This window comes from Peromyscus californicus, unplaced genomic scaffold (assembly GCF_007827085.1).
Source record: "Peromyscus californicus insignis strain IS unplaced genomic scaffold, ASM782708v3 Scaffold_9__1_contigs__length_137607984, whole genome shotgun sequence".
NCBI classification, from domain to species: domain Eukaryota; kingdom Metazoa; phylum Chordata; class Mammalia; order Rodentia; family Cricetidae; genus Peromyscus; species Peromyscus californicus.
In genome coordinates, this window is record NW_026294617.1 from 76,501,664 (window position 1) to 76,514,300 (window position 12,637).

Here is a 12,637-nt window from a genome sequence, read left to right on the forward strand (position 1 = left end):
AGGATTATAATAACTAACAATATTTTTAAAATGTAAACCATCATTTTCCTAATCTTACTCTATTTAGGTTCTTTTTTTCTTTTAAAATTTACCATCATGCACTTAATTTAGCGGCTAAGTGCAAAGCTGGTTGTCTCTCTGTATGCATCTTATGCGTGCCATTAGATTAGTTGGGTCCACTTGGAATGTAGATGAAATTCTACACGGTCTTAGTAAATAAGAAACACAGAGCCATGTACAGAGTTAAAGCCTAAGAGATCAGATCAAGTGCCACGACTCCCTTTATCTTACCACTCACTGCCGTCACTTCCCCTGAGAGAGACCTTTTCCTGTGTGACCTGTCTTTTTATTGCCTTTCTGCTCTGCCTTCTCATTGACTCTAAACCCAACTACATGACTTCCTCATCACTGCCTGTCTATACAGACCTCCAGGTCTCTATGGTTGGTACTGGGATTAGAAATTCAGGTCACCTTGCTTGGCTGTGTCCTTGACCAACACAGATTCTGCCTGCCATGTGGTCAGATTAAGGGCATGTGCTACCACTACCAGACTTTTGCTTAATGGCTATGACCTTTGATCTCCAGGCAACTTTATTTATTAACATACAAATAAAATCACATTTCAGCACAAATAAAATATCACCATAACTTGGTGTGGATTTTACAGAATATACAAAACAGTCAGTTAATTTTTAATTTAAAATATATGAGAGAAAGTTGTCAATAAAGGATATTGATTATGTACTGCATAAAAATATACGCCTATTTTTTCAACTTTAAAGAGTTCCACAAACTACTAAAATGTAAACAACTTCCCTTCCTATATGAGTGATGAGAACTTTGGTAGAAGAGAAAGTTTGGGTTCCCTCTATGGGGTCCTAATGTAGTAAATATAGGAAACTTGAGAATGATGTTATTAGAGTCTAAAAGAAAAATACCGTGGCAGGCAAGTTATAAATGCCCGCATCTGCCAGCAGGAGGGAGATGGAGAACAGACAGAATGAAAGTTATGCTGTTTGAAGTAAACTGGCATGTTCAGCGATAGAAGGCAGCAAAAAGATGTATGGTACATTGTGAGGGCTTCATAAAAAGAGTGAGAAAGCCCAGAGAGCATTAGGGAAAGCATGGCCAGGCTTTGACCAGCGTCTTAGTTAAGGTTTCTATAGCTGTGAAGAAACACCATATCCATGGCAACTCTTATAAAAGAAATATTTCATTGTGGTATCTCACTTACATTTCAGAGGTTTGGTCCATTGTCTTCATGGTGGGAAGCAAGGCAGCACTCAGATAGACATGGTGCTAGAGAAGGAGCTGAAAGTTCTTGTATCTTGACTCACAACAGGAAGTGGTCTGTCTCACTGGGTGTAGATGAACATTTATGAGACCTCAAAGCTCACCTGCACAGTGACACCCTTCCTCCAACAAGAACACATGTACTCCAACAAAGCCACACCTGCCAATAGTGCCACTCTCTTTGGGGGCTATTTTCTTTCAAACCACCACAGCCAGTATCTGAAAGAAGAAGGGATCGAAGGAAAAGGAAAAGTCACATTTTTCTGAGTCACTCAGAAAAGTGGGCAGGCTCTGTTACACTATGCAATAGAAGCACTAAAAGCAGCTACATGGGAGATGAGTTTCTTGGAAAGAGAAGAATATTGTATCATTAAGGGGCTAATTGTTTCTCCCATCTCCTTTACCCACCTTCAGGAGAATCTGTTTTCCTTGGGGAGTGGATTTTTGGCCACTAACAGGCCCAGCAAGACTAAGAAAGAATTCAAAGTTCAAATCTTTGATGCATATCAGAATGATATGTCTCCATCCAGGGGCAGAGGTATTTCATTATTTTGATCAGGAGACCTAAGGAGTGGCAGAGCTAACCTTTTTAGTGTTACCAGGGACATAGAGGTGGAGTTCAATGCCAGCTCTGAGGAATGGTCCCTTGTCAATGGGCTCTACAGCTACTAATCTCTGATTAGCTGTTTAACATTCTTCCTCAGGAGTTATATAGAATCCTGCTACTGAAAAACCTTTCTGAGATATATACGTATATGTAAGATATACAGATGGTGTCACCTAGTAATGGGGGAGACAATGACCAACCAGACATCTTACGATACCAAATGAAATCTCCAGCTCCAGGAATGGGTTATATCTAGGTGAGCCATTGACCAACAGGACCCCGTGGAAACCCCAACCATTTCAGGCTATTGCCACGACTATTTGTTGCTCTCCACAAACTGACTGTAAGGCCCTATTGCTGAAGACAACACTTATATATCTCGTTGAACTAAAGGAAGGCTGAGCTTGTGCCTATTTACTGGCTTCACCCTGATGACTAGCACTCATGGTTCTAGAAGAACCTGTGAATGCCACTCAGGAGAAAAGCAATCATCAACCCAGCTACAAACCCTGTGATGTACAGTGTAACGTGCCTGTGAGATATGCTGGAGCAATAGTAGAACCAATGTTCTGTGAGTCACCAACCACCCTCTTGTTGGATTTAAGGCTCATTACATGAGATGGAACCCACTCCTGCCACTGCTAAGGTGACCAAGAACATGAGGCTGGATAGGCCATGAGTTTAGGGGAAAATCAAATACTGTTGTTCTGCTAAGGAAAAGTAGCAATAAAATGACTGCCTATTGACATTCTGACCCATAGACCAGTGCTTTACTCAACTTTTATCAGAGAAGTTTCTTATGCAGTAAAAAGGAGTTTACACAGAGACCCACAATTAGACAGTGTTCAAAGAGTGAGAGACATTGGAGTACTCAGTCCCAAATGCAATGTCCTCATCAAACCCTCACATTGGTACTCAGGGACCTATGAAGAAGAGGAGGCAGAAAGAGTGTAAGTGCCAGAGGTGATGGTTGACCCCAAGGAAACAGTGTTCTCCAGACACAACAGGACTGTTGCACATATGTACTCACAGACTGTAGCAGCACACACAGTATCTGCACAGTTCCAGTCAGACAAGGTCTCCACACTGAGATCAGGATGGTTGGCACTTCTAACCAGGAAGCTATCTGCAATCAGTACCCATTTGAAAATGAAAAACTAGTCTTCTCCAATAGAGTCTCACTGTGTATATTAACAACACTAGTTCTAGGGGATTTGACATGCACTGCTGGCCTCTGTGGTCCCTGTACACAATGTATATGAAGACATACATTCAGTCAAAACATCTATACAGTTTAAAAAAAATTAAGAGAAAGAAAGGAAGAAAGACCTAGGGCAGTAGTAAGTACACCTTTTGTTGTGTCTGGAAGTCATTTCCAGGAAGGATTAACAAACCAGAAAAGATTCGCTATACAGGTGGCACCATCCTGTGGCCTATGGTCACAAACTAAACAAAAAGGAGAGAAAGGCAGACTGAATGCTAGATGGAGCTAAGAATTCAGTCTGTTTAAATGTCATCTGCAGGCTCAGATCTGCCTTCCAAGAATAAAACTGTGTAGGGATATCAATGATCTTAGGATTCTTGGTCTCCAAGGAGCCTATCCACATGAGGAAGGATCATGAAGAGAAAATAGGAAGTATGCTGAGCAAAAATTGTTTCATTTTTCTGGAGAATAGGGACTACCCAACTGTCCCTATGTGTGCTAATGGCCTGTCCCAGGTGAGACTGCTGCTATGTCCTCCTGAAAAGTCTCATGATGACCAAAACATTGACCAGCACATGATATATATTTATGGTCAGGGGCACTCCATGCATCTTCAATGCTGCAAAAAACCAGATGAACGATGCAGAATTTGGATTTTACTCTTTCATCTTCCTGTATGGGTCATAACATGAAATTAATTAAGAAGACAATAAGGAGAGACAGAGGGAAAGTCACAGGACTCATTCCAACAAGTCAGGAAAAAATGTAAGGATATTAAAAAGTAAAGTAGGTAAAGAACAGGCCAAGGCAAGAGAAGTGAGAAAAGTTAGAAGTAAAAGTGTTTCTCAAGCCATTCTTTTTAAAATCATCTAGTTATGTATGTAGGTATAATGCATTCCTGTGTGTGGGAATGTGAACACGTGAGTACAAGTGAAGGCAAAGATCAGAGGTTGGTAATGGGTCACCAGGAACTGGAGTTACAAGGGGTTGTGAACCACCTGATGTGGATGCTAGGAATCAAACTTGGGTCCTCTTGTAGAGCAGCAAATGCTCCTACCCACTGAAGTGTTCCTACCGTTGCTAGTCAGAAAGGAACAATACTGGGTCCTTGTAAATACCCCCAACTACCAGTGGCAGGAGGAAGTACCAACTGAAAAATGTCCTTCTGACCAGAGTTAAGAACATTTACGTAAACTACCGGTAAGGAACATGCTCTAAGCAGTGCTGGCTACAGATTAGAGGGAAAGAACAATGTAGAACAGACAACATTTTGTGATACACTACCATTCGAGGGACCGTAACCAAAACCTATTGATAAAGATTCAAGAAAGCTTTAGTTGGAAAAGGGGATAATCTAGGATTAGTACTTGTTACTTTGGGGAAGGTCTGTGTTGAAAGAAGAATAAGATATTTGTGACATTTCTTCCTGGGCTTCTATGTTTAAACATATGCTCAGGTAAATTGCATTTTCCAAAGTGTTTGTCCTTCAACACACACACACACACACACACACACACACACACACACAAATATACCTGATAAAAGTCCAAAGTTATTTGGCTTAATCTCCAGCGAAGTACAATATTTTATACACAAATCTCTAAAGAAGGAGAAAATTCCTTGGCATTGATACACACAAAAGTAAGTGTTAAAAAGGGACTTATGCCAGGGAAGCAGGTAGGCTAATTGTAGATCTTCCTCCAAAGTCCTTCCCTACTCATCACTTTATCCCAGCACCCAACTACATGAGAACTCCCTGGGAACCTGAGGTCTCTCCAGCTAGGCATGCAGGAAGGCTAACTGAAGACCCTTACCCCTCCATCTTCTCCTCCAAGTAGAAACCCCCAAGTTTCACACTCATCTCTGTAGTAGACTACCTTGCAGCCTCCTTCTCTTCTTTGCCCCCATCTCCAGTCCATCACACAGATCTACCCCCCCCAAACTTTGTTCCCCCAACTCATTGCTTTATCTCAGTCCCCAACACAATTGGTATTTCCTGGGATCTAGCTAGCCAAGCCAGGCCCTGCCAGCAAATCACTATGACATCAACGCAGGTAGGTAAGCTTCAGGTTTCACTTTCCATCCACTCCTCCAGATTCATTCTCCCAGTTTCATCCTCAGCTCTGCAGCATGCTACCCATAAAGGCATACCTATCAGAATGACATCTGACTTCTCAATGGACTCTAAAAGCCAGATGAGCCCATAGAGATGAACTTCAGACTCTAAGACCATAGATGCCAGCCCATACTATCATACCTAGCAAAACTTTCAATCACCATAGATGAAGAAAACAAGATATTCCATGAAAAAGTCATATTTAACCAATATCTGCTGCAAAGTTAGCCCTGCAAAATGTGTAAGAAGAAAAACTCCAAGCCAAACAGTTTAACTACACCTAGGAAAACACAAGGAATAAATAATCCAGGACTAACAAATCAAAAGAAGGGAATCACACACACTCCACAACCACCACCACCACCACCACCACCACCACCCTCCAAAATTACCAGAATCAACAAATACTATTGATTGATATCTCACAATCAAGAGACAGACTAACAGAATGGATGTAAAACAGGATCCATTGTTCTGCGGATCCAAGAATCACACCTCAACATCAAGGATAGACATCACTTAAGGATAAAAGGATGGTAAAAGATATTGCAAGAAAATAGATGTAAGCTGGTGTAGCCATATTAATAGCTGACAAAATAGACTTGAGAACCCCCACCCAACTCAGCCCCAGTTGCCAGCCAGCAGGCAGGGCTCCTGTGGGAAGGCTCCCTGTTCACCAAGACCCCTCAGCAGCAGACCCTGTAATCTACACTCCCTGCCTCCATTCCCATCTGCCTGAGACCCCAGTCGCTTCCTGAGGCTTGGAAACCAACCCCAGTGCTATTCAGACCTAGAGAACTCCCACTGGGCCTAGAGAGAGAGCTCTCATTAGACAAAGGACTGTCATTGGACCAAGAGTAACCTCAGCAGACAGTGAATCTGACAGCCCTCATTAGACCAAGAGTGGCTTTCTGAGAAGTAGAATCTGCCACCACTCTGTGGACCAAGAGAGGCTTCCTGAAACATAGAATCAGTCAGCTCTGACTAGACGAAGAGTTCTGAGAAGACCAAGAAAGCGACTGTGACTCACAGAATCAACTAGCTTGGGTTGACCCTAGAGCAGCTCCCTGAGACACAGAATCTGCCTGCTCCAATTAGACAAAGAGCTAAGATTAGACCCAGAAGGGCCCCCTGAGACACAAACACAACAATTACAGAGTGGACCAACAGCAACTCATATAGACACAGGCACTTTTTGGCCCATTAGTGGAGGAGATGATCAGACAACAAGGCAGAAGTACATAAAACAACATAAAGAGCAATACAGTATCACCAGAACCTAGCCCTCCTCCACAGCAAGACCTGAATGTCACAAGGTAGTAGAAGCAGAAGAAAGCAACCTTAAGAATAGCATCATGAAGATCCTAGAGGCCTTTCAAGAAAAAGTGAAAAATAAAATGGAGGAAAAGATAAACAAAAAAGTGGAAGAAATCAATAAAGAAATTAAGAAAAAGGTAAATGAAAATTGGAAGAAATAGAGGAAAAGACAAATAAATTGGAAGAAAGCAATAAATCCCTTAAAGAAAACCATGAAAAAGCAATTAAACAGGTGAGGAAATAGTTCAAGACCTGAAAAGGGAAATAGAAACAATGAAGAAGACACAAACAGAGGGAATGCTAGAAATAGAAATCTAAGTAAATGAACAGGAAACACAGATGCAAGCATAACCAACAGAATACAAGAGAGGGAAGAGGGGATCTCTGGTGTAGAGGATACTATAGAGGAAATGGATTCATCAGTCAAAGAAAATACCAAAGCCAAAAAAGTCATAACACAAAATGTCCAAGAAATCTGGGACACAATGAAAAGACCAAACCTAAGAATAATAGGGATAGAAGAAGTAGAAGAATACCAACTCAAAGGCACAGAAAATATATTCAACAAGATCATAGAAGAAAACTTTCCCAACTTAAAGAAGGAAATACCTATGAAGATACAAGAAGCCTATAGAACACCAAATAGACTAGAACCCACCCAAAGTCCCCTTGCCACATAATAATTAAACAACTAAACTTACAAAATAAAGAAAGAATATTAAAAGCAGCAAAGGAAAAAGGCCAAGTGACTTATAAAGGCAAAGCCATCAGAATAACAAACAATTTCTCAATGGAGACTTCAAAAGTCAAAAGGACCTGAACAGATGTAATGCAGACACTAAGAGACCATGGGTGCCAGCCTAGACTAATATACCCAGCAAAACTTTCAATCATCCTGTACAGAGTGAACAAGACATTCCAAGACAAAACCAAATTTAAATAATACCTATCCACAAACCCAGCCCTACAGAAAGCACTAGAAGGAAAATTCCAACCTAAGGAAGTCAGATACACCCTCAAAAACATAGTCAATAGATAACCCCACAGCAGTAAACCCCAAAGAAGAGAAGTACATACACACAACCACAAAAAGATCACAGGAATTAACAATCACAGGTCACTGTTATCCTTTAATATCAATGGACTTAATCCACCTATAAAAAGACACAGGCTAACAGAATGGATAGGAAAGCAGGACCCATCTTTCTGCTGCATACAACAAACACACCTCAATTTCAAAGATAGACACTACCTCAGAATAAAAGGCTGGGAAAAGACTTTCCAATCAAATGGTTTTAAGAAGCAAGTGGTGTAGTCATCCTAATATCCAACAAAATAGACTGTAGATGTAACCAGCTGTCTTATTAAATAAGAAACACAGAGCCGATTCAGAGAAGAAAGTCAAGAGGTCAGAGCTAAGAGCCTTACCCTTCCTGCTTCAGGGATCCTCTTCAGCCAAGAGAGATCTCCAAAAGGGGGCTACTTCCTGTGTGTTTGTCTTTATAGTCTTTCTGTTCTGCCTTGTCATTGGTTGTAAACCCAAACACATGACTGCCTTGTCATTGCCTGTCTGTAGAGACTTCCAGGTCTTCTATAGTTGGGATTGAGATTAAAGGCGTGTGTCTCCAATGCTGGTTGTATCCTTGAACACACAGAGATCTACCTAGCTCTGTCAACCAAGTGCTGGGATTAAAGGCGTGCGCCACCACCGCCACGCTCTTGCTAGGGCTCTAATAGCTCTGATCCCCGGGCAACTTTATTTATTAACATACAATTAAAATCACATTTCAGTACAAATAAAATACCACCATATTTCCCCTTTTCTATTTTAATAAAAAGAAATAAAGAAAAAAGTTATAACTAACAAAGAAAAACTATATACAAAAGCACAATAACTATATACAATATATAGGTAATAAATACCTAAACAATGTCTAGTCCATTTGTATTTGACAAATTCAGAGAAAATAATTTCATTATCTATCCTATTTTGGTAAGTCCAAAATGTATCTAATTCACTTTCTATCCTAATTAATCTTCAACTATAACTAACTAACCTTCAGCTATAACTAACTAAGCTTCAACTCACTCAGAGACCCAAGAAGGAAATAATATTAGCTAACAAAAATAAAAACAGAAAGTGAATGCAAGCAATTTCCAAAAAATTTGTGAGTTGACAGAAACAGCCAGCTGCCTGGACAGTCACCTGAGGTTTCTCCGCAGTGCTGGGGCATCATCCTTAGCCTATAGGCTTAGTGTATCTGACAGACTCATTTGTGAAGCAGGATGTACACAAGGTCAACAGTTCAACCTCACATTGGGTGAGAGCAGTCCATGTACCAGAAACACCTGAGTTCCACTAGTGTCATGTCATGATTCAGGATTTTAAATTCTGGAAATTGTTGATGGTTTTTTAATTCAGTTGTCCATTCTTCTTGGCTGTGTATACATGGCTTCATCTCAGCACCCTGCTCTTTTCCACATCCCTCTATCAAATGCCAGTCTACTATTGAGAGGTGTGAGCTTAGTTACTCTTCAAGAATAACTGTTTCAGCTGCTGTTCCATAGCACATCAGAAGCCATCGGCCCACTGCCTGTTCAGCTGCCTTCGAAGAAAAGGGCACTGTACCTTTTCTGAATTGTGAAGGCCACTTCAGGGATGGTGCCATATTGTCCTGGCCTCAGAAGATGCCTTTTGATAAAGCCATAACCACACTTGTTTTGGCAAGAATCAGTAGTCCTTTGTTTCATGTCCTGTCTGTCCATTTTTTCAGCAGTTGATTCAAGGACACTTTGTTGTCCAGTGGCTAACTTTTGCCACAATGAAAGTTAACTCCATATGCAGTTTCTTCAATGACCATATTTTCTCTGAAGTAGATTGGTACTACCAGGAGCCAACATGTCTCAAAAAAGAAAAATTTTCTAAGTTATTAAAACCTTTTAAATGCCATATTCTGTAGATCTCTGAAGGGTTTGAAGATGAACTGTCTGTCTAAAATATATCTGCTCAATTTTTAAAACATATCTAATATGACTACAAGTTCTATTGTAATGTCTAACTACTAACTTTCATTTCTTTATATCCTAATAGTTGGTAATAATAACATTCAAGGATCAGAAAATTGCATTGTTAAATGAACTAAGTACAATTAGAAATATACATATAGCATTTTCTAACAATATCAATTTCAATATATATAATTTGTATAACAATGTAAAACAATCCAATCCAATGTAAAGTATTTAAAACTAGTAATTGTCTTTTTCTTCTTTTCTTTTCTTTCTTTCTCTTTTTTTAAACAAGAACCTTAAATCTAATCTCCTTTGCTTAGCCTTTTTCCTAACCCTTGACAACAACTTGTAACCAACCCCTCTAAACAATGAAAATTATCCCAGACCCAAAACCCATTAAAAAGACCAAAAAACCACCTGCCCCACACCACCTCTTTGGGAATGTGGGCGTCGTATTCTTAAAATTGCTTCCTGCTGGGTATGGGTGAAGTTATCTTTATCCTGAAAGAAAAATTTTAGGTTAATTGTCGAATTCTAGGAAAGGTAACTATATCCTTCATTATCCAGTCTGTGTATAATGCCAAAGTTCAGGGTTTGTCTCAAGTCCTTATTCAAGTAGTCTTTGAGACTGGATCATCTCATCTAGTCATCTCAAAATTGCTCTGAGAACCTTGTAGTTCAAAGCTGATTTGTAGATGATGTTTGTCAGCTTAGTGATATTATTATTGTCCACGTGGAATTGTCGTTTTTGTGGGGTCCCATCTTCTTCCTGGAGACTTCAGTTGATGTTCGGCCTGCCCATGATTTCCTGCAGAAAACTGATAAGAGACTCGAACACAAAGACATATATAAGCAGCTAATTGAAGCCTTTTTTCTAGAATTAATTAGTACTCTATATGACCATTCATATCTTAACAAAGTTTAAAATGTACATATATCTATATATCTTTACATATTAATCTTGCAAATTTTGATATAAAATTTATACTTTAAGAAAAGTTTAAAGAATCAGAATAGAATCAAAGAGTTGAGATTAGTAATAGAATAGTCCCTTAATTAATTAGGCTTTTCTCCTGTCCCATAGCAGAAGATGGCTCTTTTATTCTGGCATGATACAGGGAGTTTGCATTTTCCTTTTAACAACATACTTGAGTTTAAAGAAGGAGAGAGCCATTCTCCAACTCCAAAGTCAGCTTTAAATTTTAATTGAACTGGGACTATTAGAAGACCAATAGTGTTAAATCTTTAGAGAAAAGCAGAAACAAACATTTAGGAAGACATAAAATTTTTTAGATAATATATACTGCTTCCTGGGATAGATGATTTGTCCCTTTTCTTCAGTTGTCTCATTTGTCCAGTATTCTTCAGATTCCTTAACCTTCATTCTCCTAAAAGACAAAAACAAAAACCTTTCCCCAAGACTAATTTTGGGGATGTTCCTTTTTGGCAAGTTATTATCTGATTAAATGAAAAGGCACGTGTTACTGGTATAAGTTAGTTTAAATTGGATGTTCATGCTGGTTGATGAACTATCACCTCCTCTAATTAAGAGGTTTCTCTTGTTCAAATCAAACCTTTATCAATTTTGATGGTACCCACAGCTTATCTTCTCCTGTAGAAACAAAAGCAAAACCTCGTCCCCAACGTAACACATACCCTGGTTTCCATTCTGAGGTCAGCACATCTTTAAAGTATATAGGCTGATTTAATTCTGTAGTTTTTTCTATTATCCAATGTCTTTCTGCAGCTGTTGTTCCTTTCTCATTGGCATTAAGAAAATTCAAATTTAATAGAGCATTATGCAGTCTATTTCTGGGGGGTTTTGTTACCCCTTTCTGTTTATTTAGCATATCCTTTAGAGTTCTGTTTGATCTTTCTATAACAGATTGACCTGTAGGATTATGTGGTATGCCTGTAATGTGCTTTATATTGTAATAAGCAAAAAACTGTTTCATTTTAACAGAGACATATGATGGAGCATTGTCAGTTTTGATTTGTGCAGGTATATATACCCATGATGGCCATAACTTCTAGCAAATGAGTGATTACAGAATCAGCTTTTTCAGAACTCAAAGTAGTTGCCCATTGAAATCCTGAATAAGTATCGATGGTATGGTGTACATATTTCAGTTTTCCAAATTCTGCAAAGTGAAACACGTCCATCTGCCAGATTTTATTCCTTTGAGTACCCTTTGGGTTACATCCTGCTGGTAATAGTGTTTGATTGTAGAAGGAACAAGTATGACATTTCTTTACTATTTCTTTGGCTTGTTGCCAGGTTATGGAAAAATCCTTTTTTAAACCTTTACTATTGACATGATGTTTTTTATGAAATTCTGAGGCCTCCAGCACATTTCCTATCAATAATTTATCAATCTCATCATTGCCTTGTGCTAGAGGGCCTGGCAGACCAGTATGGGATTGAATGTGAGTTATATATAAAGGATGACTCCTTTTCTTGATTGTATCTTGTAATTGAATAAATAGCGAAGTTAATTCTGAAGCATCAGGGATAAATTCTGCAGTCTCAATATGTAATACTACTCTTTCAGCATACTGAGAGTCAGTTACTATGTTGAGAGGTTCTGAAAAATCCATTAATACCAACAGAATAGCATACAATTCTGATTTTTGAACTGAATTATAAGGACTTTGAACCACTTTACTTAAATTTTCTGATTTGTAACCTGCCTTTCCTTGTTTGTTGGCATCTGTATAAAATGTACAAACTCCAGATACTGGTTTTTCCCGTACAATTTGAGGCAAGATCCAATCAGCTTTCTTTATAAGATCAATTCTATTGCTTTTGGGATATTTGCTGTTAATTTCTCCCAAAAAATTACTGCAAGCTCTTTGCCAAGGTTCACTTTCTGTCCATAATTTTTCAATGTTCTCCTTAGTTAAAGGTATGACAATTTCTGCTGGGTCTAGTCCTGCTAATTGACGAAGTCTCAATTTTCCTTTTCAAATCAAGTCAGAGAATTTTCCACATAAGTTTTTAATTTTTTATTTGGTCTATTTGGTAAAAATATCCATTCCAATATAATATCTTCCCTCTGCATTAATATTCCTGTAGGAGAATGCCTCG